Source organism: Carassius gibelio, chromosome A13, assembly GCF_023724105.1.
Source record: "Carassius gibelio isolate Cgi1373 ecotype wild population from Czech Republic chromosome A13, carGib1.2-hapl.c, whole genome shotgun sequence".
Classification (NCBI taxonomy): domain Eukaryota; kingdom Metazoa; phylum Chordata; class Actinopteri; order Cypriniformes; family Cyprinidae; genus Carassius; species Carassius gibelio.
In genome coordinates this window covers 412,511-435,301 of record NC_068383.1, presented here as the reverse complement: position 1 = coordinate 435,301, position 22,791 = coordinate 412,511, and the positions used below count along the sequence as shown (strand labels likewise).

At 36.6% G+C, this 22,791-nt stretch overlaps 1 protein-coding gene and 1 long non-coding RNA gene across 4 annotated transcripts in view; one reads left to right on the top strand and one right to left on the bottom strand.

Moving 5' to 3' along the window:
* Nucleotides 1-22,791, top strand: part of tcf25 (transcription factor 25 (basic helix-loop-helix)) — a 291,833-nt gene that overhangs the window by 11,806 nt on the left and 257,236 nt on the right. The window lies entirely within an intron of this gene.
* Nucleotides 5,066-22,791, bottom strand: part of LOC128025823 (uncharacterized) — a 61,748-nt gene continuing 44,022 nt past the window's right edge. The window contains exons 2-4 of one of the 2 annotated variants that reach the window (XR_008186238.1): nucleotides 13,807-22,602; nucleotides 9,155-9,945; nucleotides 5,066-5,341 (exon numbers count right to left, since the gene is read on the bottom strand). This is a non-coding gene — a long non-coding RNA (uncharacterized LOC128025823). Of the gene's footprint in view, nucleotides 5,342-9,095; nucleotides 9,946-13,806; nucleotides 22,603-22,791 lie in introns of those variants that run through there. The other variant, XR_008186237.1, reaches the window with a different exon arrangement.

The following is a 22,791-nucleotide window of genomic DNA, read 5'->3' as shown; positions in this document are numbered from 1 at the left end:
AAATTCAGAAAAAAAGAACCACATATTGATGAATCAATACATGAAAATTATGTATCTCTGTCCTGTTATTTATCTTTTGGTATGCATTTCAGAAAAAAAAAAATTATTAGGATTCAGGTGTAATTGCAAATAGTGATTAATCCTGATTAATCCACTGAAAATTCTGATTATTTTGATGAAAAATTTTAATCATTTGACAGCCCTTTTATTTATATATATATATATATATATATATATATATATATATATATATATATATATATATATATATATATATATATATATATATATATATGCACACGTGTATATACACACGCACACGTGTATATACATATATATATACAGTTGAAACCAGATATTTACATACACTTAAGAAAAAAGCACAAATTTTATTTCTTTACTGTCATACATTAAATCAGAGTAAACTTTTCTGTTTTAGATCAATAAATATTAACATATTTTTTGCATTTTGTTAAATGTCGGAATTGAGCGAGGGAGTACTTTTATGTATTTTTTTTATCACTTTCATCAAAGTCAGAAGTATACATACACTAAGTTCAATGTGTCTTTAAACAAACAGAAAACTCCAGATGATACCATTCTGAGCTTAAGAACCATGAGCTGAAAGGTTACTCTGGGAGGATAAAGCCATTACTTCAAAACCACCATAAAAAAGCTAGACTACAGTTTGCAACTGCACATGGGGACAAAAATCTTAATTTCTGGAGACATGTCCTGTGGTCTGACGAATCAAAAATTTAACTGTTCAGCCATAATGATAAACGGTATATTTGGAGGAAAAAGGGCGAAGTTTGAAGCCTCAGAACACCATCCCAACCGTGAAGTATGGGGGTGGTAGTATAATGTTGTGGGGATGCTTTTCTGCAGAAGGGACTGGTGCACTTCACAAAATAGATGGCATCATGAGAAAAGAAAATTTAGTGAATATATTGAAGCAACATCTGAAGACATCAGCCAGGAAGTTAAAGCTTGGGCGCAAATGGGTCTTCCAAATGGACAATGACCCCAAGCATACCTCCAAATATGTTACAAAGTGGCTTAAGGACAACAAAGTCAAGGTATTGAAATGGCCATCACAAAGCCCTGATCTCAATCCCATAGAAAATCTGTGGACGGCACTGAATAGGCAAGTGAGAGCAAGAAGGCCTACAAACCTGACCCAGTTACACCAGTCAAGAGGAGTGGTCCAAAATTCCAGCAAACTATTGTAGAAAGCTTGTGGAAGGATACCCAAAACGTTTGGCCCAAGTTAAGCCGTTTCGGGGCTATTCTACCAAATACTAAGGAAGTGTATGTATACTTCTGACTTTGATGAAAGTGATAAAAAAAATACATACAAATTATCCCTCGCTCGATCCTGACATTTAACAAATGCAAAAATATGTTAATATTTATTGATCAAAAACAGAATAAGTTTACTCTGATTTAATGTATGACAGTAAAGAAATAAAAGTTTTTGTTTTTTTCTGAAGTGTATGTAATTATCTGGTTTCAACTGTGTATATATATATATATATATATATATATATATATATATATATATATATATATATATATACGTGTATATAAATAAATGACTTTTTAAACCGTTTAACTGATTATTAATCGGTCAAAATCAGCTGAGTTTGCTGCACTCAGAAACCGGTGACTGTGAACGAATCAGCAGAGCTTGTACGAGCTTTTGTCATCGTTAAATCGGGATGGATTTTTCCGTCCTGTTCCCACAAGATTTTATCCCTCTCCCGCAAAAATGTTATTTTCTCCAGCTCCCACCCGTGAACGATCAAGTTTTGTCCCGCTACCGCCTGCAAAATCCCGCGGGTAAAGTATGTTTTTTTTTTTTTTTATGCATTGCATATTCTGCCTGCTACTCTGTTATTTTTAGGGGCCAAGCACCGAAGGTGCGTAGGCACCTATTGTAATCATTGGCGTTATTAGGGGCCAAGCACCGAAGGTGCGTAGGACCCTATTGTAATTGTTCCCGTTATTATTCTTGTTCTTCCGCCGCAAGTCTATGGCAGCCCATAGAACCGATTGCGGGAAAGTTGTATAATTTGGCACACTGATAGAGGACAGTCCCAACATTAACTATAGCATATTTGAAGTCTCTAACTCCTACTCTCTAGCGCCACCACTTGTCCAAACTTTCAATGTTTGTATGCTAATAACTTTTGAACCGTAAGCCAGAAAATTGAAATTCTTTTTTCCTCTGAATCCTTGGCTCATGCCAAGTCGAATAAATCGCAAGGTTGAATTTTTTCGCTATTTTCGATTGTTCGAAAAACCTACTTTTTCGAACTCGTCCTAGACTGTTAGTCGGATTTTCACGAAAATTGGCTCAGACCATCTTCAGACAATGCTGGCTAAAAGTTATGGAATTCGAGTTGATTCGTCTAACCGTTCTCGAGTGACACGTGAAAAAATTTGACGATAAAAACGCAAAAATACTCGTGAGGCTATATCTTGGCAACGGTTCGGCGTATTGAGACAAAACTTGGTGTGTGTTATTATAAGCATGACTTGAGACTATCTGCAGTGTTTCGACACAGCGCCACCTAGTGGTCAGTAGATATGAGAAATGCATCTTTTGGTTTATAACTTCTGAATGGTTTGGCCAGAAATCACAAAACTGGTCTCTTTAGATTCAGTGAGTCATGTCGAGTCGAATGATATCCAATTTTCCCAAGTCGGCCATTTTAGGCGTCGGCAATTTTGAATTATGATTTAAAATGCAGTATTTTTTGAACGCAGCATTGTATCGTTTCGCAAATAATTACAAAAATATTCGGCTCCATGCCCTGAAGGTACACAAAGTTTGGTGGCAGCGCCACCTTGTGGCCAATAGTTATAATGAAATATCACATAAATGCTAATAACTTTTGAATAAATTAGACTATTAAAATTAAAATGATCTCACTACATTCTGTGGGTCATGCCGAGAGCATTGATACCAATTATGCGAAAATTGGCAATACTTCCTGTCCGCCATTTTGATTAATGTTGAAAACCTACTTTTTCGAAACTCCTCCGAGACCGTTAGTCCGATTTTCACCAAATTTGACATGGATCATCTTCAGACCACGCTGGCAAAAATTTATGGATTTCGTATCGATATAGAAAATGGTTCTTATTTTGCGCATCAACGAATTTGCTGGAAGGGTGCCAAAATGCGCTTGAGGCTGTATCTCCGCAATGCTTTGACATATTTGCACCAAACTTTGTATGTGTCATCGCCACGTCACACTGACCACGCCTCATAAATTTGGTGACAGCGCCACCTATTGGTCAAGAGTAATAAACCATTCATTAACAATGAACATTTACACTTTAAAAAATGCTAATAACTTTTTATTGCATTAGCCTATTTGAATGAAACTGGGCTCAAAATATTCCCTGGCTTATGCCGATAACATAGATACCAAATATACCATAGTAAGCTGAACTTCTGGTCCGCCATTTTGATTTATGTTGAAAACATACTTTTTCGAACTCCTCATCAACCATATGTCCGATTTTCACCAAATTCAAATCAAATGATTTTTAGACTATGGTAACTCAAAGTTATGGATTTTGAATCGATAGACAAAACCGTTTTCGCATACCGCATCGACGAATTTGAGGCACAATGAGAAAATGACACTTGAGGCTGTATCCTTGGAATGCTTTGGCATATTGACACCAAACTTTGTGTGTGTCATTGAAAAGTCACACAGAGTACACCAAATTGATTTTATAACAGTGCCACCTATTGGTCAAGCTTGATAAGCCAAGTAATCATGCTACTAGAGGTGGTATTATGATTTTTTTTAGCCATTTCAATTCCAATAATTCCAAAATTGCTGTTATTGCTCATTAATGTATTTGGTGTGATGCTTCATGCGATGCTTAGCTCCTACATTTGCCGTTGGAGTGCTTGGCCCCGTAATTGCTGCTTGCAGCTATATTTTCAATTGCTCCCCTGTTGAATATAAATTTAAAAAAGAAACAAATGTTTCATTTGATTTGTGTTTAATTAAATGAATGAAAGGAACGAACATGGAACTTAGAACATAGAACTACAGTAAAAAAAGTAAGAAATGTAAATAAAAATATAGCTGCAAGCAGCAATCACGGGGCCAAGCATTCCAGCGGCAACATCAGGAGCTAAGCATATGTAGCATCAGACCAAATGCAACAATGAATAATGAAATTAATAATTGCATGATTGTAATTGAAATGGCTGAAAATCGTTAATAAAAGTTCCACAGCGAGGAGCTAAGCATGGCATGGAGCATCAGACCAAATGCAACGAGTAAGAAAAGCAATTATTGGAAGAGTGTAATTGAAACAGCCAGTAAAACTCCAGTAAAATGATGCATTATCATTTTTGGAAAATAGGTGGCGCTGTAATCAAATCGCTTTGTTGTGTTCTGTGGGAGGTGACAATGTTGTGGGCAATTTCTTTCAAAATACTTACAGACCTTTAGGGCAATGAGTCGAACATGCCCACCGAGTTTCGTTCCGATCGACTTCCATTAACCTTGTCAAATAGGTGCTTAAAGTTGTTTGGCCAATGGCGGCCATGTTTTTTAAGATAAGTGAAATTCCTCATAGAGCACTTGTGCCACATTGGGCCATATCAATTTTCAAGTTGATTGGATCAACGGTTGCTTAGTTATAGCCGTTTGATTTTTTTTTCATCCTGTAGCGCCACCAAGTGGCAGATATGGAAAAATAATAATAATTTGACTAAAGTTTTTGTTCATGCATATGAGTTCTGAGTTTGGTGAAGATATCTCATTTTGTTCCCGAGTTATAGCCTTTTTCGTAAAATTGGTCCACGAATTTGAATGTTTTGGGTCACCTGGTTTTTTGTTCAGTCTTGATCAAACCACTGCAATAATATTCTGTGGACTCTCTAGATCAATAATTTTCAAAAATATGTTGCATTTTGTCCTTTGGTTAGCTATAAGAGTTCATTTAGGAAAGGGCCGTGGCCACATGTAACCTAAAGCCTATAAAACTGAAACAAAAACTCAAAACTTTATGAAACTTGGTTATAACATGTGAAAGATGACCCACCAAGCATGCAAAGTTTCATTAAGATCAGAAAATAGCTGGTGCTATAACAGTTAAAATGGCCTAAAAAACAAAAGATTTCTGTTGTGAATGGCATTAAACTGCAAAAAAAAAAAAGGGGTAATATAATCACACATGCAATAGATCTGTATTTTTTCTAAACAATCATGCAAAATTTAACAGAGATTAGGTAAAAAAGAACACTGTAATATTTATAAAGCTTCAAAACCCAGTGTTGAATAAAAAATTGCAATTACAACCACTAGATGTCACCGGAAGACCACTAATGAGCTCACTAAAGACTAAAACATTACAGTTTATGGGCTTGTTGAGGGATTCATCTAGAAAAAATGTATATTACTATTATTTAATATTACTGTTCAAGCATTTCAGATCACATTGAGTCAAAGTTTACCAATTTATTCATACAGATATATCTAATGTTTATAATTATGCCAGATTATGATTGCAATGAAACCTGAAAAATGACATAGAAGCCCATAAAAACAGAAGACTTGCAATAGGTTTTATCACCCATCATTTATTTTAATTATCTATATATATAACAAAATGTGTGCATCTGTGTGTGGGTTTAAGCATGCTTATTGAGTATTAATATAGTAGTTTAAACATTTCATGTTTGTGTGTGTCTGTAATTCTGTTCTATTCTTTTACTGTCAGCCATATCTAGGTTATTTAAAATCAGTGCAGTACTATTATCTAGACTGTGAAATTATACATAAATTGCGTATGCTTCTTTGGAATGAAATTAAGACAACATATAACAGTTATAAAGGTTAAAGAGACAGTGTTGTATGATAAATTGCATTTACGACCACTAGATGTCACTGGAAGACCACTAATGGGCTCACTAAAGACTTAAACATTACAGTTCATTGTCTCGATGATTGATTCATCTAGAAAAATATATATTACTATTATTTAATATTACTGTTCAAGCATTTAAGATCACATTGAGTGAAAGTTCAACAATTTATTCATACATGTATATCAAATGTTTACTATTATGTCAGAATATGAATGCAATTAAACCTGACATAGAAATGTAAGAAAATAAGTCTTTCTGTGAGTTGTGTGTCACCTATAATTTATTTCAAATATCTACATACAACAAAATGTGTGGGCATGTACTTCTCTCTGTGTGTGTGTGTGTGTGTGTGTGTGTAATCATGCTTATTGATTATTCATATAATAGTTGAACCATTTCATTTCTGTGTGTGAGTGTCTGTGAGCCTATTCTCCATGTTAGACAATGGCACACACAAGTTTGGCTTAATTACAACAAAGCTTTGCAGAGATATAGCCTCAGACTCATTTTGTGAAGATGCCTGACATCTGAAGCAGCGCTGTACAAAAACGGTTTCGTCTATTGACACGAACTCCATAACTTTTTGTCAGCACGGTCTGAAGATGATCTGATTCAATTTTGGTGAAAATCAGACAAACGGTTGAGGATGAGTTTAAAAAAAAAGGTTTTCAACATGAATCAAAATGGCGGACAGGAAGTTTTGCTTAATATGACATAATTGGTATGTATGTTGTCGGCATGTCCCAAGGAACATTTTGAGACAGGTTTCATGATAATAGGCTAATGCAATCAAAAGTTATTAGCATTATTGGAAATGTAATAATTAGCGGTTATTGATTGGTTTATTACTCTTGACCAATAGGTGGCGCTGTGACCAAAATGATGTGGCGTGGTCAATGTGATGTGACAATGTCACATATTAAGTTTTGTGTAAATATCTCCAACCTTTGCAGAGATACAGCCTCAGATGCAGTTTGGCATCTTTCCAGCAAATTCATTGGTACGCTAATTGAAAACGGTTACGTGTATCGACACAAATTCCATAACTTTTTGCCAGCATGGTCTGAAGATGATCCAAATCAAATTTGGTGAAAATCTGAGCAACGGTCTAGGAGGAGTTCGAAAAAGTAGGTTTTCAACATGAATCAAAATGGCGGACAGGAAATTTTGCCAAAATTGACAAATGGGGTATCGGTGTTCTCGGCATGACCCAAGGAATCTATCAACATCAGTTTTGTTACAATAGGCTAATGTATGCAAAAGTTATTAGCATTTTTCGAAAAATCGTTATAACTATTGACCACAAGGTGGCGCTGCCCCCAATTTTTTTGTGTACATTCAGGGCATGGAGCCGGACATTTTTGTAATTATTTGCGAAACGATACGGAACTTCATTCTTAAGATACAGCAATTTACAACTAAATTCAAAATGGCCGACGCCCAAAATGGCCGAATTGGGAAAATTCGGTATCATTCGACTCGGAATGATGCACTGAATCTAAAGACACCACTTTTGTGATTTTTGGCAAAACCGTTCAGAAGTTATGAGCAAAAACATGCATTTTTCATATCTCCTGACCACTAGGGGGCACAGCGCCGAAACACTGCAGGTCGTCCCAGGGAATGGTTGTTATAAGACCCACCAAGATTGGTCTCAATAGGCCAAACCTTTGCGGAGATATAGCCTCACGTTCACGTTTGCGTGCTTTTCGAAGAATTCGTTCATGAGCTATTCGGAAACGGTTTGAGAAATCAACTTGAATTCCATAACTTTTTGCCAGCATGGTCTGAAGATTATCTGATTCAATTTTCGTGACAATCGGTGCAACGGCCTAGGACGAGTTCGAAAAAGTAGGTTTTACGAACAATTGACGATAGCGAAAAAACTAAACCTTGCGATTTTTGAATTTCGGTGTCCATTCGACTCGGCATGAGCCAAGGAATCACAGGAAAAAAGAATTTTCATTTTGTGGCTTACGGTTCAAGAGTTATTAGCATCAAGTTTTTGAAAGTTTAGACAATTGGTGGCGCTAGAGAGTTTGAGTTAGAGACTTCAAATTTGCTACGGTTAATGTTCAGACAGTCCTCTATTAGTGTGCCAAATTATACAACTTTCCCGCAATCGGTTCTATGGGCTACCATAGACTTGGGGTGGAAGAAGAGGAAGAATAAATATAGCTGCAAGCAGCAATCACGGGGCCAAGCATTCCAGCGGCAACATCAGGAGCTAAGCATATGTAGCATCAGACCAAATGCAACAACGAATAATGAAATTAATAATTGCATGATTGTTATTGAAATGGCTGAAAATCGTTAATAAAAGTTCCACAGCGAGGAGCTAAGCATGGCATGGAGCATCAGACCAAATGCAACGAGTAAGAAAAGCAATTATTGGAAGAGTGTAATTGAAACAGCCAGTAAAACTCCAGTAAAATGATGCATTATCATTTTTGGAAAATAGTTGGCGCTGTAATCAAATCGCTTTGTTGTGTTCTGTGGGAGGTGACAATGTTGTGGGCAATTTCTTTCAAAATACTTACAGACCTTTAGGGCAATGAGTCGAACATGCCCACCGAGTTTCGTTCCGATCGACTTCCATTAACCTTGTCAAATAGGTGCTTAAAGTTGTTTGGCCAATGGCGGCCATGTTTTTTAAGATAAGTGAAATTCCTCATAGAGCACTTGTGCCACATTGGGCCATACCAATTTTCAAGTTGATTGGATCAGCGGTTGCTTAGTTATAGCCATTTTAGTTTTTTTTTCATCCTGTAGCGCCACCAAGTGGCAGATATGGAAAAAAATAATAATTTGACTAAAGTTTTTGTTCATGCATATGAGTTCTGAGTTTGGTGAAGATATCTCATTTTGTTCCCGATTTATAGCCTTTTTCATAAAATTGGTCCACGAATTTGAATGTTTTGGGTCACCTGGTTTTTTGTTCAGTCTTGATCAAACCACTGCAGTAATATTCTCAGGACTCTCTAGATCAATAACTTTAAAAAAATATGTTGTATTTTGTCCTTTGGTTAGATAACATTTAAACAGGCCTAAAACACAAAAGATTTCTGTTGTGAATGGCATTAAACTGCAAAAAAAAAAAGGGGTAATATAATCACACATGCATTAGATCTGTATTTTCTCTAAACAATCATGCAAAATTTAACAGAGATTAGGTAAAAAAGAACAATGTAATATTCATAAAGCTTCAAATCCCAGTGTTGAATAAAAAATTGCAATTATAACCACCTAGATGTCACCGGAAGACCACTAATGAGCTCAGTAAAGACTAAAACATTACAGTTTATGGGCTTGTTGAGGGATTCATCTAGAAAAAATTTATATTACTATTATTTAATATTACTGTTCAAGCATTTCAGATCACATTGAGTCAAAGTTTACCAATTTATTCATACAGATATATCTAATGTTTATAATTATGCCAGATTATGATTGCAATGAAACCTGAAAAATGACATAGAAGCCCATAAAAACAGAAGACTTGCAATAGGTTTTATCACCCATCATTTATTTTAATTATCTATATATATAACAAAATGTGTGCATCTGTGTGTGGGTTTAAGCATGCTTATTGAGAATTAATATACTAGTTTAAACATTTCATGTTTGTGTTTGTCTGTAATTCTGTTCTATTCTTTTACTGTCAGCCATATCTATGTTATTTAAAATCAGTGCAGTACTATTATCTAGACTGTGAAATTATATATAAATTGCGTATGCTTCTTTGGAATGAAATTAAGACAACATATAACAGTTATAAAGGTTAAAGAGACAGTGTTGTATGATAAATTGCATTTACGACCACTAGATGTCACTGGAAGACCACTAATGGGCTCACTAAAGACTAAAACATTACAGTACATTGTCTCGATGATTGATTCATCTAGAAAAATATATATTACTATTATTTAATATTACTGTTCAAGCATTTAAGATCACATTGAGTGAAAGTTCAACAATTTATTCATACATGTATATCAAATGTTTACTATTATGTCAGAATATGAATGCAATGAAACCTGACATAGAATGTAAGAAAAGAAGTCTTTCTGTGAGTTGTGTGTCACCTATAATTTATTTCAAATATCTACATACAACAAAATGTGTGGGCACGTACTTCTCTCTGTGTGTGTGTGTGTGTGTGTGTAATCATGCTTATTGATTATTCATATAATAGTTGAACCATTTCATTTCTGTGTGTGAGTGTCTGTGAGCCTATTCTCCATGTTAGACAATGGCACACACAAGTTTGGCTTAATTACAACAAAGGTTTGCAGAGATATAGCCTCAGACTCATTTTGTGAAGATGCCTGACATCTGAACCAGCGCTGTACAAAAACGGTTTCGTCTATTGACACGAAATCCATAACTTTTTGTCAGCACGGTCTGAAGATGATCTGATTCAATTTTGGTGAAAATCAGACAAACGGTTGAGGATGAGTTTAAAAAAAAAGGTTTTCAACATGAATCAAAATGGCGGACAGGAAGTTTTGCTTAATATGACATAATTGGTATGTATGTTGTCGGCATGTCCCAAGGAACATTTTGAGACATGTTTCATGATAATAGGCTAATGCAATCAAAAGTTATTAGCATTATTGGAAATGTAATAATTAGCGGTTATTGATTGGTTTATTACTCTTGACCAATAGGTGGCGCTGTGACCAAAATGATGTGGCGTGGTCAATGTGATGTGACAATGTCACATATTAAGTTTTGTGTAAATATCTCCAACCTTTGCAGAGATACAGCCTCAGATGCAGTTTGGCATCTTTCCAGCAAATTCGTTGGTACGCTAATTGAAAACGGTTACGTGTATCGACACAAATTCCATAACTTTTTGCCAGCATGGTCTGGAGATGATCCAAATCAAATTTGGTGAAAATCTGAGCAACGGTCTAGGAGGAGTTCGAAAAAGTAGGTTTTCAACATGAATCAAAATGGCGGACAGGAAATTTTGCCAAAATTGACAAATGGGGTATCGGTGTTCTCGGCATGACCCAAGGAATCTATCAACATCAGTTTTGTTACAATAGGCTAATGTATGCAAAAGTTATTAGCATTTTTCGAAAAATCGTTATAACTATTGACCACAAGGTGGCGCTGCCCCCAATTTTTTTGTGTACATTCAGGGCATGGAGCCGGACATTTTTGTAATTATTTGCGAAACGATACGGAACTTCATTCTTAAGATACAGCAATTTACAACTAAATTCAAAATGGCCGACGCCCAAAATGGCCGAATTGGGAAAATTCGGTATCATTCGACTCGGAATGATGCACTGAATCTAAAGACACCACTTTTGTGATTTTTGGCAAAACCGTTCAGAAGTTATGAGCAAAAACATGCATTTTTCATACCTCCTGACCACTAGGGGGCACAGCGCCGAAACACTGCAGGTAGTCCCAGGGAATGGTTGTTATAAGACCCACCAAGATTGGTCTCAATAGGCCAAACCGTTGCCGAGATATAGCCTCACGTTCACATTTGCGTGCTTTTCGAAGAATTCGTTCATGAGCTATTCGGAAACGGTTTGAGAAATCAACTTGAATTCCATAACTTTTTGCCAGCATGGTCTGAAGATTATCTGATTCAATTTTCGTGACAATCGGTGCAACGGCCTAGGACGAGTTCGAAAAAGTAGGTTTTACGAACAATTGACGATAGCGAAAAAACTAAGCCTTGTGATTTTTGAATTTCGGTGTCCATTCGACTCGGCATGAGCCAAGGAATCACAAGAAAAAAGAATTTTCATTTTGTGGCTTACGGTTCAAGAGTTATTAGCATCAAGTTTTTGAAAGTTTAGACAATTGGTGGCGCTAGAGAGTTTGAGTTAGAGACTTCAAATTTGCTACGGTTAATGTTCAGACAGTCCTCTATTAGTGTGCCAAATTATACAACTTTCCCGCAATCGGTTCTATGGGCTACCATAGACTTGGGGTGGAAGAAGAAGAAGAATAATAACGCCAACAAACACAATAGGTGCCTTCGCACCTTCGGTGCTTGGCCCCTAATAAATATAGCTGCAAGCAGCAATCACGGGGCCAAGCATTCCAGCGGCAACATCAGGAGCTAAGCATATGTAGCATCAGACCAAATGCAACAATGAATAATGAAATTAATAATTGCATGACATTAATTGAAATGGCTGAAAATCGTTAATAAAAGTTCCACAGCGAGGAGCTAAGCATGGCATGGAGCATCAGACCAAATGCAACGAGTAAGAAAAGCCATTATTGGAAGAGTGTAATTGAAACAGCCAGTAAAACTCCAGTAAAATGATGCATTATCATTTTTGGAAAATAGGTGGCGTTGTAATCAAATCGCTTTGTTGTGTTCTGTGGGAGGTGACAATGTTGTGGGCAATTTCTTTCAAAATACTTACAGACCTTTATCGCAATGAGTCGAACATGCCCACCGAGTTTCGTTCCGATCGACTTCCATTAACCTTGTCAAATAGGTGCTTAAAGTTGTTTGGCCAATGGCGGCCATGTTTTTTAAGATAAGTGAAATTCCTCATAGAGCACTTGTGCCACATTGGGCCATATCAATTTTCAAGTTGATTGGATCAACGGTTGCTTAGTTATAGCCATTTGATTTTTTTTCATCCTGTAGCGCCACCAAGTGGCAGATATGGAAAAAAAATAATAATTTGACTAAAGTTTTTGTTCATGCATATGAGTTCTGAGTTTGGTGAAGATATCTCATTTTGTTCCCGAGTTATAGCCTTTTTCATAAAATTGGTCCACGAATTTGAATGTTTTGGGTCACCTGGTTTATTGTTCAGTCTTGATCAAACCACTGCAGTAGTATTCTCAGGACTCTCTAGATCAATAACTTTGAAAAAATATGTTGTATTTTGTCCTTTGGTTAGATAACATTTAAACAGGCCTAAAAAACAAAAGATTTCTGTTATGAATGGCATTAAACTGCAAAAAAAAAAGGGGTAATATAATCACACATGCATTAGATCTGTATTTTTTCTAAACAATCATGCAAAATTTAACAGAGATTAGGTAAAAAAGAACACTGTAATATTTATAAAGCTTCAAAACCCAGTGTTGAATAAAAAATTGCAATTATAACCACTAGATGTCACCGGAAGACCACTAATGAGCTCACTAAAGACTAAAACATTACAGTTTATGGGCTTGTTGAGGGATTCATCTAGAAAAAATGTATATTACTATTATTTAATATTACTGTTCAAGCATTTCAGATCACATTGAGTCAAAGTTTACCAATTTATTCATACAGATATATCTAATGTTTATAATTATGCCAGATTATGATTGCAATGAAACCTGAAAAATGACATAGAAGCCCATAAAAACAGAAGACTTGCAATAGGTTTTATCACCCATCATTTATTTTAATTATCTATATATATAACAAAATGTGTGCATCTGTGTGTGGGTTTAAGCATGCTTATTGAGTATTAATATAGTAGTTTAAACATTTCATGTTTGTGTGTGTCTGTAATTCTGTTCTATTCTTTTACTGTCAGCCATATCTAGGTTATTTAAAATCAGTGCAGTACTATTATCTAGACTGTGAAATTATACATAAATTGCGTATGCTTCTTTGGAATGAAATTAAGACAACATATAACAGTTATAAAGGTTAAAGAGACAGTGTTGTATGATAAATTGCATTTACGACCACTAGATGTCACTGGAAGACCACTAATGGGCTCACTAAAGACTAAAACATTACAGTACATTGTCTCGATGATTGATTCATCTAGAAAAATATATATTACTATTATTTAATATTACTGTTCAAGCATTTAAGATCACATTGAGTGAAAGTTCAACAATTTATTCATACATGTATATCAAATGTTTACTATTATGTCAGAATAAGAATGCAATGAAACCTGACATAGAAATGTAAGAAAAGAAGTCTTTCTGTGAGTTGTGTGTCACCTATAATTTATTTCAAATATCTACATACAACAAAATGTGTGGGCATGTACTTCTCTCTCTGTGTGTGTGTGTGTGTGTATATGCAGAGATAGAGCCTCAGACTCATTTTGTGAAGATGCCTGACATCTGAAGCAGCGCTGTACAAAAACGGTTTCGTCTATTGACACGAAATCCATAACTTTTTGTCAGCACGGTCTGAATATGATCTGATTCAATTTTGGTGAAAATCAGACAAACGGTTGAGGATGAGTTTAAAAAAAAAGGTTTTCAACATGAATCAAAATGGCGGACAGGAAGTTTTGCTTAATATGACATAATTGGTATGTATGTTGTCGGCATGTCCCAAGGAACATTTTGAGACATGTTTCATGATAATAGGCTAATGCAATCAAAAGTTATTAGCATTATTGGAAATGTAATAATTAGCGGTTATTGATTGGTTTAATACTCTTGACCAATAGGTGGCGCTGTGACCAAAATGATGTGGCGTGGTCAATGTGATGTGACAATGTCACATATTAAGTTTTGTGTAAATATCTCCAACCTTTGCAGAGATACAGCCTCAGATGCAGTTTGGCATCTTTCCAGCAAATTCGTTGGTACGCTAATTGAAAACGGTTACGTGTATCGACACAAATTCCATAACTTTTTGCCAGCATGGTCTGAAGATGATCCAAATCAAATTTGGTGAAAATCTGAGCAACGGTCTAGGAGGAGTTCGAAAAAGTAGGTTTTCAACATGAATCAAAATGGCGGACAGGAAATTTTGCCAAAATTGACAAATGGGGTATCGGTGTTCTCGGCATGACCCAAGGAATCTATCAACATCAGTTTTGTTACAATAGGCTAATGTATGCAAAAGTTATTAGCATTTTTCGAAAAATCGTTATAACTATTGACCACAAGGTGGCGCTGCCCCCAATTTTTGTGTACATTCAGGGCATGGAGCCGGACATTTTTGTAATTATTTGCGAAACGATACGGAACTTCATTCGGTAATTCGGTATCATTCGACTCGGAATGATGCACTGAATCTAAAGACACCACTTTTGTGATTTTTGGCAAAACCGTTCAGAAGTTATGAGCAAAAACATGCATTTTTCATATCTCCTGACCACTAGGGGGCACAGCGCCGAAACACTGCAGGTAGTCCCAGGGAATGGTTGTTATAAGACCCACCAAGATTGGTCTCAATAGGCCAAACCGTTGCGGAGATATAGCCTCACGTTCACGTTTGCGTGCTTTTCGAAGAATTCGTTCATGAGCTATTCGGAAATGGTTTGGGAAATCAACTTGAATTCCATAACTTTTTGCCAGCATGGTCTGAAGATTATCTGATTCAATTTTCGTGACAATCGGTGCAACGGCCTAGGACGAGTTCGAAAAAGTAGGTTTTACGAACAATTGACGATAGCGAAAAAACTAAGCCTTGCGATTTTTGAATTTCGGTGTCCATTCGACTCGGCATGAGCCAAGGAATCACAGGAAAAAAGAATTTTCATTTTGTGGCTTACGGTTCAAGAGTTATTAGCATCAAGTTTTTGAAAGTTTAGACAATTGGTGGCGCTAGAGAGTTTGAGTTAGAGACTTCAAATTTGCTACGGTTAATGTTCAGACAGTCCTCTATTAGTGTGCCAAATTATACAACTTTCCCGCAATCGGTTCTATGGGCTACCATAGACTTGGGGTGGAAGAAGAAGAATAATAATAAATATAGCTGCAAGCAGCAATTACGGGGCCAAGCACTCCAACGGCAAATGTAGTAGCTAAGCATCGCATAAAGCATCACACCAAATACATTAATGAGCAATAACAGCAATTTTGGAATTATTGTATTTGAAATGGCAAAAAAAAAAAAAAACCCAATACCACCTCTAGTAGCATGATTACTTGGTTTATCAAGCTTGACCAATAGGTGACACTGTTATAAAATCAATTTGGTGTACTCTGTGTGTCTTTTCAATGACACACACAAAGTTTGGTGTCAATATGCCAAAGCATTCCAGGGATACAGCCTCAAGTGTCATTTTCTCATTGTGCCTCAAATTCGTCGATGTGGTATGCGAAAACGGTTTTGTCTATCGACTCAAAATCCATAACTTTGAATCAGTATAGCCTGAAGATCATTTGATTCGAATTTGGTGAAAATCGGACATACGGTTGATCAGGAGTTCGAAAAAGTATGTTTTCAACATAAATCAAAATGGCGGACCGGAAGTTCAGCTTACCGTGGTATATTTGGTATTTATGTTATCGGCATAAGCCAGGGAATATTTTGAGCCCAGTTTCCTTCAAATAGGCTAATGCATTAAAAAGTTATTAGCATTTTAAAAAGTGTAATTACTCATGGTTAATGAATGGTTTATTACTCTTGACCAATAGGTGGCGCTGTTACCAAATTTATGTGGCATGGTCAGTGTGAGGTGGCGATGACACATACAAAGTTTGGTGCAAATATGTCAAAGTGTTGCAGAGATACAGCCTCAAATGCATTTTGGCACCCTTCCAGCAAATTCGTTGATGCGCTAAATGAGAACCGTTACGTATATCGACACAAAATCCATAACTTTTTGCCAGCATGGTCTGAAGATGATGCACGTCAAATTTGGTGAAAATTGGGCTAACGGTCTAGGAGGAGTTCGAAAAAGTAGGTTTTCAACATTAAGCAAAATGGCGGACAGGAAGTAAGGCCAATTTTCACATTATTGGTATCAATACTCTCGGCATGACCCACAGAATATAGCGAGACCATTTTAATTTTAATAGACTAATTTATTCAAAAGTTATTAGCATTTATGTGATATTTCATTATAACTATTGGCCACAAGGTGGCGCTGCCACCAAACTTTTTGAGTACCTTCAGGGCATGGAGCCGAATATTTTTGTAATTATTTGCGAAACGATACGATGCTGTGTTCAAAAAATACAGCATTTTAAATCATAATTCAAAATGGCCGACGCCTAAAATGGCCGACACAGGAAAATTGGATATCATTTGACTCGACATGACTCACTGAATCTAAAGAGACCAGTTGTGTGATTTTTGGCCAAACCATTCAGTAGTTATAAGCCAAAATATGCATTTTTCATATCTCCTGACCACTAGGTGGCGCTGTGTCGAAACACTGCAGGTAGTCTCAGTTCATGCTTGTTATAACACACGCCAAGTTTGGTCTCAATATGACAAACCGTTGCCGGGATATAGCCTCACGTGCATGTTTGCGTGCTTTTCGTCAAATTTGTTTACGTGTCATTCGACAACAGTTGGACGAATCAACTTGAATTCCATAACTTTTTGCCAGCATGGTCTGAAGATGATCTGAGCCAATTTTCGTGGCAATCGGACTAACCGTCTAGGACGAGTTCGAAAAAGTAGGTTTTTCGAATAATTGAAAATAGCGAAAAAACTAAACCTTGCGATTTTTGAATTTTGGTGTCCATTCGACTCGGCATGAGCCAAGGATTCAGAGGAAAAAAGAATTTCCATTTTCTGGCTTACGGTTAAAAAGTTATTAGCATACAAACATTGAAAGTTTGGACAAGTGGTGGCGCTAGAGAGTAGGAGATAGAGACTTCAAATTTGCTATAGTTAATGTTGGGACTGTCCTCTATCAGTGTGCCAAATTATACAACTTTCCCGCAATCGGTTCTATGGGCTGCCATAGAATTGCGGCGGAAGAAGAAGAAGAAGAAGAAATATAGCTGCAAGCAGCAATCACGGGGCCAAGCATTCCAGCGGCAACATCAGGAGCTAAGCATATGTAGCATCAGACCAAATGCAACAATGAATAATGAAATTAATAATTGCATGATTGTAATTGAAATGGCTGAAAATCGTTAATAAAAGTTCCACAGCGAGGAGCTAAGCATGGCATGGAGCATCAGACCAAATGCAACGAGTAAGAAAAGCAATTATTGGAAGAGTGTAATTGAAACAGCCAGTAAAACTCCAGTAAAATGATGCATTATCATTTTTGGAAAATAGTTGGCGCTGTAATCAAATTGCTTTGTTGTGTTCTGTGGGAGGTGACAATGTTGTGGGCAATTTCTTTCAAAATACTTACAGACCTTTAGGGCAATGAGTCGAACATGCCCACCGAGTTTCGTTCCGATCGACTTCCATTAACCTTGTCAAATAGGTGCTTAAAGTTGTTTGGCCAATGGCGGCCATGTTTTTTAAGATAAGTGAAATTCCTCATAGACACTTATGCCACATTGGGCCATACCAATTTTCAAGTTGATTGGATCAGCGGTTGCTTAGTTATAGCCATTTTAGTTTTTTTTTTTTATCCTGTAGCGCCACCAAGTAGCAGATATGGAAAAAATAATAATTTGACTAAAGTTTTTGTTCATGCATATGAGTTCTGAGTTTGGTGAAGATATCTCATTTTGTTCCCGAGTTATAGCCTTTTTCATAAAATTGGTCCACGAATTTGAATGTTTTGGGTCACCTGGTTTTTTGTTCAGTCTTGATCAAACCACTGCAGTAATATTCTCAGGACTCTCTAGATCAATAACTTTGAAAAAATATGTTGTATTTTGTCCTTTGGTTAGATAACATTTAAACAGGTCTAAAAAACAAAAGATTTCTGTTGTGAATGGCATTAAACTGCAAAAAAAAAGGGTAATATAATCACACATGCATTAGATCTGTATTTTTTCTAAACAATCATGCAAAATTTAACAGAGATTAGGTAAAAAAGAACACTGTAATATTTATAAAGCTTCAAAACCCAGTGTTGAATAAAAAATTGCAATTATATCCACTAGATGTCACCTGAAGACCACTAATGAGCTCACTAAAGACTAAAACATTACAGTTTATGGGCTTGTTGAGGGATTCATCTAGAAAAAATGTATATTACTATTATTTAATATTACTGTTCAAGCATTTCAGATCACATTGAGTCAAAGTTTACCAATTTATTCATACAGATATATCTAATGTTTATAATTATGCCAGATTATGATTGCAATGAAACCTGAAAAATGACATAGAAGCCCATAAAAACAGAAGACTTGCAATAGGTTTTATCACCCATCATTTATTTTAATTATCTATATATATAACAAAATGTGTGCATCTGTGTGTGGGTTTAAGCATGCTTATTGAGTATTAATATAGTAGTTTAAACATTTCATGTTGGTGTGTGTGTCTGTAATTCTGTTCTATTCTTTTACTGTCAGCCATATCTAGGTTATTTAAAATCAGTGCAGTACTATTATCTAGACTGTGAAATTATACATAAATTGCGTATGCTTCTTTGGAATGAAATTAAGACAACATATAACAGTTATAAAGGTTAAAGAGCATTTACGACCACTAGATGTCACTGGAAGACCACTAATGGGCTTTGCAGAGATATAGCCTCAGACTCATTTTGTGAAGATGCCTGACATCTGAAGCAGCGCTGTACAAAAACGGTTTTCGTCTATTGACACGAAATCCATAACTTTTTGTCAGCACGGTCTGAAGATGATCTGATTCAATTTTGGTGAAAATCAGACAAACGGTTGAGGATGAGTTTAAAAAAAAAGGTTTTCAACATGAATCAAAATGGCGGACAGGAAGTTTTGCTTAATATGACATAATTGGTATGTATGTTGTCGGCATGTCCCAAGGAACATTTTGAGACATGTTTCATGATAATAGGCTAATGCAATCAAAAGTTATTAGCATTATTGGAAATGTAATAATTAGCGGTTATTGATTGGTTTATTACTCTTGACCAATAGGTGGCGCTGTGACCAAAATGATGTGGCGTGGTCAATGTGATGTGACAATGTCACATATTAAGTTTTGTGTAAATATCTCCAACCTTTGCAGAGATACAGCCTCAGATGCAGTTTGGCATCTTTCCAGCAAATTCGTTGGTACGCTAATTGAAAACGGTTACGTGTATCGACACAAATTCCATAACTTTTTGCCAGCATGGTCTGAAGATGATCCAAATCAAATTTGGTGAAAATCTGAGCAACGGTCTAGGAGGAGTTCGAAAAAGTAGGTTTTCAACATGAATCAAAATGGCGGACAGGAAATTTTGCCAAAATTGACAAATGGGGTATCGGTGTTCTCGGCATGACCCAAGGAATCTATCAACATCAGCTTTGTTACAATAGGCTAATGTATGCAAAAGTTATTAGCATTTTTCAAAAAAATCGTTATAACTATTGACCACAAGGTGGCGCTGCCCCCAATTTTTTTGTGTACATTCAGGGCATGGAGCCGGACATTTTTGTAATTATTTGCGAAACGATACGGAACTTCATTCTTAAGATACAGCAATTTACAACTAAATCCAAAATGGCCGACGCCCAAAATGGCCGAATTGGGAAAATTCGGTATCATTCGACTCGGAATGATGCACTGAATCTAAAGACACCACTTTTGTGATTTTTGGCAAAACCGTTCAGAAGTTATGAGCAAAAACATGCATTTTTCATATCTCCTGACCACTAGGGGGCACAGCGCCGAAACACTGCAGGTAGTCCCAGGGAATGGTTGTTATAAGACCCACCAAGATTGGTCTCAATAGGCCAAACCGTTGCGGAGATATAGCCTCACGTTCACGTTTGCGTGCTTTTCGAAGAATTCGTTCATGAGCTATTCGGAAACGGTTTGAGAAATCAACTTGAATTCCATAACTTTTTGCCAGCATGGTCTCAAGATTATCTGATTCAATTTTCGTGACAATCGGTGCAACGGCCTAGGACGAGTTCGAAAAAGTAGGTTTTACGAACAATTGACGATAGCGAAAAAACTAAACCTTGCGATTTTTGAATTTCGGTGTCCATTCGACTCGGCATGAGCCAAGGAATCACAGGAAAAAAGAATTTTCATTTTGTGGCTTACGGTTCAAGAGTTATTAGCATCAAGTTTTTGAAAGTTTAGACAATTGGTGGCGCTAGAGAGTTTGAGTTAGAGACTTCAAATTTGCTACGGTTAATGTTCAGACAGTCCTCTATTAGTGTGCCAAATTATACAACTTTCCCGCAATCGGTTCTATGGGCTACCATAGACTTGGGGTGGAAGAAGAGGAAGAATAATAAATATAGCTGCAAGCAGCAATTACGGGGCCAAGCACTCCAACGGCAAATGTAGTAGCTAAGCATCGCATAAAGCATCACACCAAATACATTAATGAGCAATAACAGTAATTTTGGAATTATTGTAATTGAAATGGCAAAAAAAAATCATAATACCACCTCTAGTAGCATGATTACTTGGCTTATAAAGTTTGACCAATAGGTGGCACTGTTATGAAATCAATTTGGTGTACTCTGTTTGACTTTTCAATGACACACACAAAGTTTGGTGTTAATATGCCACAGCATTCCAGAGATGCAGCCTCAAGTGTCATTTTGTCATTGTGTTTCAACTTCGTCGCTTTGGTATGCGAAAACGGTTTTGTCTATCGACACAAAATCCATAACTTTGTGTCAACATAGTCTGAAGATCATCTGATTCGAATTTGGTGAAAATTGGACATACGGTTCATGAGGAGTTCGAAAAAGTAGGTTTTCCACATAAATCAAAATGGTGGACCGGAACTTCAGTAAACACTGGCATATTTGGTATCTATGTTATCGGCATAAGCCAGGGAATATTTTGAGCCCAGTTTCTTTGCAATAGGCTAATGGACTAAAAAGTTATTAGCATTTTAAAAAGTGTAATTACTCATGGTTAATGAATGGTTTATTACTCTTGACCAATAGGTGGCGCTGTTACCAAATTTATGTGGCATGGTCAGTGTGAGGTGGCGATGACACATACAAAGTTTGGTGCAAATATGTCAAAGTGTTGCAGAGATACAGCCTCAAATGCATTTTGGCACCCTTCCAGCAAATTCGTTGATGCGCTAAATGAGAACCGTTACGTATATCGACACAAAATCCATAACTTTTTGCCAGCATGGTCTGAAGATGATTCACGTCAAATTTGGTGAAAATTGGGCTAACGGTCTAGGAGGAGTTCGAAAAAGTAGGTTTTCAACATTAAGCAAAATGGCGGACAGGAAGTAAGGCCAATTTTCACATTATTGGTATCAATACTCTCTGCATGACCCACAGAATATAGCGAGACCATTTTAATTTTAATAGACTAATTTATTCAAAAGTTATTAGCGTTTATGTGATATTTCATTATAACTATTGGCCACAAGGTGGCGCTGCCACCAAACTTTTTGAGTACCTTCAGGGCATGGAGCCGAATATTTTTGTAATTATTTGCGAAACGATACAATGCTGCGTTCAAAAAATACAGCATTTTGAAACATAATTCAAAATGGCCGACGCCTAAAATGGCCGACACAGGAAAATTGGATATCATTCGACTCGACATGACTCACTGAATCTAAAGAGACCAGTTGTGTGATTTTTGGCCAAACCATTCAGTAGTTATAAGCCAAAATATGCATTTTTCATATCTCCTGACCACTAGGTGGCGCTGTGTCGAAACACAGCAGGTAGTCTCAGTTCATGCTTGTTATAACACACGCCAAGTTTGGTCTCAATATGACAAACCGTTGCCGGGATATAGCCTCACGTGCATGTTTGCGTGCTTTTCGTCAAATTTGTTTACGTGTCATTCGACAACAGTTGGACGAATCAACTTGAATTCCATAACTTTTTGCCAGCATGGTCTGAAGATGATCTGAGCCAATTTTCGTGGCAATCGGACTAACCGTCTAGGACGAGTTCGAAAAAGTAGGTTTTTCGAATAATTGAAAATAGCGAAAAAACTAAACCTTGCGATTTTTGAATTTTAGGGTTCATTCGACTTGGCCTGAGCCAAGGATTCAGAGGAAAAAAGAATTTCCATTTTCTGGCTTACGGTTCAAAAGTTATTAGCATACAAACATTGAAAGTTTGGACAAGTGGTGGCGCTAGAGAGTAGGAGTTAGAGGCTTCAAATTTGCTATAGTTAATGTTGGGAC